Source organism: Pteronotus mesoamericanus, unplaced genomic scaffold (assembly GCF_021234165.1).
Source record: "Pteronotus mesoamericanus isolate MK-2021 breed Mesoamerican mustached bat unplaced genomic scaffold, CSHL_Meso_final contig_75, whole genome shotgun sequence".
In the NCBI taxonomy this organism is placed as follows: Eukaryota; Metazoa; Chordata; class Mammalia; order Chiroptera; family Mormoopidae; genus Pteronotus; species Pteronotus mesoamericanus.
Genome location: NW_026555249.1, coordinates 11,388,179 through 11,394,456, shown reverse-complemented (window position 1 = coordinate 11,394,456; position 6,278 = coordinate 11,388,179).

Below are 6,278 nucleotides of genomic sequence, written 5' to 3'. Positions count from 1 at the left end.
TCGGGAGAAATGGTCTTCCCCCGAGAGAGCTTTGTCTTCGTAGCCCACGGTTAAGGGGATGAGCTCTGAGTGGACCCAAGCCCCTTGCCCGCTGGATGCCTGGGCGAGTTCTCACTTCTACTTACTTGCCTCAACTTCCGGACCTGTAGACCAGACATTAAAAATAATGCCTACCTGATAGAACCGTTAGGATGATTAAATGAAATGACACATTTTAAAAGCTTAAATGCAGTTCCTAGTGTAAAGTAAGTTCAAAAATATGAATTATTGTAATTTGAAAATTTTGCTCAAAAACAGTTTGAAAGTGTATCCACTGCCAACTGTGCCCTATCTACACTCTTTGAGTGGGAGACTTCGTTTTATTAGTTTTTGTTATGAAATCCAAAGTTTGGCAAGCACAGACGTGTAAACTGCACTAGGATAATCCACCCATTTAAGGCGAAAGGTAGCAGAGCGTGGGGGCAAGAAAACTGGATCCAATCGGGAAAGCTGAGGTGGAGTCCCCTCTCTGCTGCGTACCAGTTAGTAAAACTGGAAAGGTTCATTACTTTTCTCTTCTTCTTCTTCTTCTTTTTTTTTTTTTTAAATAACAGAGTTAAAATTTTAAGATTTTAAACTGGTCTCAGATAAAACATTGCTTATCAAAATGATTTGAAGTGCCATTTTGTCATGTTCATTACCTCACTAATTTCACAGAATTCACACACATAGACATTTTAATTTTTAAAGGTCATTTAAGAGTGTGCTCTATCTATGTGATCTTTTAAGAGCTGAAACTTGAAACTTCTGGCTTCCCAAGTAAGCTTTCCTTGATGTTAGTAACAACACATAGGGATATTAAAAATGGACTTTTGCATTGCTGATTCTATCCAATTAGCATATATAAAATGTTCCATGTCACTCATACTAGTTACTGAAACAAAACTGTTTTAAGACCTATCTAAGATTCTACCTTTGCCCTGAGGCATTCCCTGATTATATCAGCAGTGATCTCGCTTTTCTTGCCCTCTGCTTCTATAACAATTTGGACAATGCTGGCCTCTTGTGGCATTTGTTAGGGATGTTTGATCGATAGAAACTCTCCTGCTGTATTACCAGCACTTTCGAGGAAGGAAAGCTCTAATACATGCACGCAATTATGTATATGTGTGTGTATATACACAGTGCTTAGCATAGTCAGAATACAGAACACACCAGAAATAAATCAGGAAAATTTAGCTTGACTTTTCTAGTCTGAAATGAATCCTAAACTTCTCTTCCAGTTTATAGATGTTAGCATTTTTTTTTCAAAGAATCCTGGTGAGTTTAAAATATGTCTGTCAATGAGAAACTATATGAGCCTCCTATAATTTCATCTTTAAAAGGGGAATACCTTGCATGGTTGTAGTCACACTTTTGTTCATCAAATACCATCTGATTGAGAAACAAAGGATTCCAGTTGGTGCGAAGGTTGTGGGTTATTGTTAAGCTGAGAAACAAAGGATTCATTGACTATTTGCTCAGAAACTGCCTGGAAAACTGTGTGAGAGAAATAATTTACATTATTATGCCATACTAACAAAGAGAATATAAGAAAGTAATCTTAGAATCCATTAAAATGTACCTTGATTTGGAAAGTAAAGTATATGCATCTACATAATGGAAAAATAAAACCAGAATCTCCTGATTTATGTATGTAAGGATTTTAAGGTGACCTGCACACTGATGGTTTATAAGGCACACACAATTTCATTCATTCATTTATTCCATTGTATTTGTTAAGTATTTGCAAGGCACTAGCACCTGAGGGTCTAGACACTGAGGAGAGCAGGGCGAATCCGATACTCCCCCGCCTCGGAGTGCCAGGCTCACTGCCTTTTTAGGACCAGCGGCTCGTCCCCATCTGCTTTTTCAAGAAATGCAGTGCTTGCGGGGCATCAGCCATGTGGGACCTGTGAGAACACTAGAAATAAGCCAACAGACACAGTTCCTGGCCTCAGAGGACTTACAGTTTAGAGAGGGAAACAGGGAATACACAAGTAAATAACAGAGAAATAAAAATTATAGTAAGTGCAAGCAAAGGAACACAAAGCTGACATTGACTTAAAGAGTGTATGGGAGCTGCTTTACATAGAGTGGTCGTCTTACCTCTGTGTGGGTGAGAGGAACGCGAGCCTTGAAAAGGATGTCAAAAATGAGCCGTGGGCAATGGCCCAACGCCAGGGTTGCCCTTTTTACTTCCTGCTTGCTCTCTTGGCACACCTCTCCCTGCTGGAACTAATCTCTCTGTCTCTCTGATTCCCATGTTCCAGGGTCTGCTTCTGAGCCGTATCGTTCTGGCTTCACCTGCCACTTCCGGTCCCAGGTCTGCAGCCCCCCTGGCTCTCAGCATCACTTGCAGTAATTAGGTCAACGCCACCCATGCACCGAATCTGCGCTTCGGTGGAACTATGTTGTTTGGACTCCCTCCCACCCTTCCCCACATGGAGAGTGGAATTTGGACATGAAAAAAAATATTTGGTTGGCGATAGCTTAAAGCCTAGTTAAGCACTGGCAAAATATCTCCCAACTAATTTTAGAGGGGGTTTGATTGAAAGACTTTATGGCTGGACCTGGGTTGTAAAAACAGTTGATGAAGAAAGGTCTACAGCAAACCTTTCCTTAGGGAAGGCTAAATGTGTCTGGAAGTGCCCGGCTCCAAGTCTTCTGACCAGAACTTCTGATGTGTAACTTGTGGGGCCCTGTACAAAACAAAACCGTGGAGCTTCTGCTAAAAATTATTAAACATTTCAGGACAGACCAACAGAGCATCAAACCAAGTGTGGGTGTTAAATGCTCTGTGTCACTGCACACGTCCCACACCCCTGAAGCTGGCTCTGTCTCTGACTCCCGCCTGCTCACCCCGCTGCTCTTCACTTTGTTCATTTGTGTGGCTTGGAGGTTCAGGAGCTTTAGTGTGTGTGATGGGAAAGCATGAGATGCAGAGGTGGAGTGGCGCAGTGCCCTCTATTGGCTCTACCAAGGCATTGCACACCTCCTGGGAGGAAGACGGGCATCATCTACGACCCTTCTCGTACTTTGTCACCGACAGTCACTGTTTGTGAATCAGTGTAAACATTTCTTTGAAAATGAGGCTAGAAAATACTGTGTCCGTGGGCTGTTCAGAAGAATTACAGGTGAATGTGGTTATTCCAAACATTTCTTTGTTATGGTGGAGAAGGAGGCTTGGCTCTTTCTGAGGGAGTCAGGATCCAAGGCAGGGTTGAGGTGGCTAAGTCAATCCCTTCATCCTTTCCCACGCAACATTCTCTGCCAAAGACCTGTGCTTGGGGGAGTGATGGAAAGCACGACCTCTCGGAGCTAGAATTCCTGCCTTTAAATTCTCGTTTTGCCGATTTTTAGTTGCAGGATATTAAACAAAGGACTTCACCTCCGTATCTAAGTTCCCACATTCAGGGATTCTATCAGGAGATCACACAGGGCTGAATAGGGGTGATGCAGGAAAATAATAAATGGCTTAGCCCGGGATGGTCTATAAGCCTAAATCTTCAGGCTGTCTTAAGTGGGGATCCTAAAAACCTAGTTAAATTTTTTCTCTGTTAATCTGTTTAGTGTTAGTTTAATTCTTAGATCAGCCACAGAACCTAGAAGAGTAGAAGAGAAAAATTTTCCTCCTCTACAATATTAATAGCCTCAACACCGATTTTTGACTCCCACAAAGGTGCCTTATTTATGAAAACTAAAATTCATTGTAATGATTCCCCTACAAGTCAGTGGAATTATATTTCCCATACAGATCTAAAAGGAAATAGTCCATTATTTAGACTCAGTAGGAATGCTCGTCAGAGAACAGTAGCATAATGGACCTAAGGATTATTAAGGGTCACCTTGCAGTTGAACCTATTTCAGAACCACTCAGAAATATGCAGTATCTTACTGGGATACAAATAACTTTAGGCAATCAGTTCACTTCTTAGGCGACTTTGGTGTTGTTAAAAGTTAAATTGAGGTATATTAAAAGTTTTAAGAGTTTATTTGAGCAAAAGTCAATTCCACAGGCAGTGCCAAACCAGAAGTGGTTAGGAGGGCTCTACCAATGGGATCTGTGGAGAGACTTTTATAGAGAAAAGTCGAAAGCAAATCAAGAAAATTATTGATTGGCTGTAGCTCAATGCCTAGTTTATTGTGATTGGTTGTCCTTAGAGTTCGATTCCATTACCTTGAGGCATTTACAGGCTTAGATTTTTGGTTTGCTTACATAGGCCGCCAAGTCACATTTCTGAGTAGGACTATTGATGACATTTTCATTGTACAAAGATACCCTCTATTATGAATAATTATAGATTTGTGTGCCAATGATTTTCCTGAACAATCGCAATAATTGAAACTGCTGGAAAAATCTTAAATTCTGCAATACCCTGAGTTTAACCCTTCAAAGCACTGCTCATACGACTGAGGACAACAAATTTAAATGAGTTTGCACATACACAATTTCACTGAAAATTACAATAATAGGAACAACAAACTATTAAATGCTTGACTAAGGGACAAAAAACCCTCATAAACTAGAACTCTCAATTTCATTTCCTGCATTTTGACTTTTGGGAGAAAGATATGATAGGAATATATTTTAATAGAAATCTAAAACTATGTCACATATTATTTTGTAACTCTAAAATAATAAACCTTGATTACAGTAAATGCAGGAAATTAAATCAAATAAAAAATAAGAAAATTTAAACATCCTATTCTCACCTGCTAGAGGTAACTTATTAACATTTGATTTATAAACCATAAACCTTACCTATAACACACACATACATGCACACACATTCATATTGTTTAAATGAGAAAAGAACACAGAACTCTAGTGAGGAGATGTGGGTTTTAGTTCCAGATATTCTAACTAGTTGTACGGCCTTTGTCAAGTTAACTAGGTTTTCTGTCTCAACCCTGATGGAAGGATAATAAGTCTTAGCTACCTCCTAAGTAAATGGACTGCAAACTATATGAAAACAGTTGGCTAAAGTTTGTAAAGGAATGCAAGTTAATTTCCCTGTGTAAAGTGTTATCATATTATTTTTGTCTTAATATTTGGTCGTTTAAAATAATTAAACTTTTAGACAATGTGCTTTTAGAACTACAAAATTCAGTAGTCTTTTGAAGTGAATTAAAATATTAAAGCTGGTAACTATAAGAAATTTAGTCATTTATGATAAAAAGAACTTACAAGGGGGAACCCCCCCAAAAATGTTAATTATCTTCTGGAAGGCAGGCCCCTTGTAGTATAGGCTTCCCCCACTAGGTGAGTGTTCTAGGAACCTATCTGTATCAGTGCACTAGCTGGCGTTGTTGTGAGAGGCTGCATTCAGCTTCAGTGAATTTTTTTTGAAGGCTCTTTCAATGCATTTGCCCATTTTGCGATGGGTGATTTATGAGCATGTCTGCCCACACGTGCTGAGTGTTTAGCAGTTTTTAACCAAAATTAACATGACCCCAGTGCCCCACCTCCCTATTCACCCAATCTCGGCCCAAATGACTTTTTTTTTGTTTCCCCGGGTGAAGAAAGTCCTTAAAGGGAAATGTTTTGCCGAAGTGGAAGAGGTGAAACAAAAAAACAGCAGAGGCCAAAAGACATCCGAGTCAAAGAGTTCAAAAGCTGTTTTGAGCAGTGGAAAAAACATCTCCATAGGTGTATTGCATCGAGTGCGGACTACTTTGAGGTGACTGAAGTTTAAACCTGTAAGAATACATACATAATTTTTTTTTAGATAAGTTCCATTTTTTGGGTCCCCCGTCATATTAAAATACAGGTGAGATATCTTGCCTGTGTTTTACGTACTGTAGTTTAGGAGTTCGTGAGCACAGCAGGGAATGCTCTGGTATCAATCACTGTTTAGAGTACTCAGAGATTCAGACTGTTCCTAGACTGTCAAACACTTTTGGCAGCCTGTCCATGTGCCCGTCATTCCATGGGACAGATTAAGCTTGTCATTCTCGTCCTCTGTTATTACACCCAACTTCTCCAGTATGTGTGCTCTTCAAAGATGAAATGACAGGTAGAACACGCCGATTTCCTCACACACGTCCAAACCATCAAAAACCTTTAGATTACTTTCTACATGACATTTAGCCAAGAATCACCTAATTTTCCTTTGATTTTACTTGCCATTGATTGTGTAGGAGTTCCCATTCCTTTTGAAACTTCCTTCTTGCCACACTAAGTAGTGATGTGGAGTACATGGTAGGAGAAGAACTTACTATGGTAAGTTAAACATAAGTCAACATGATTCTTAATA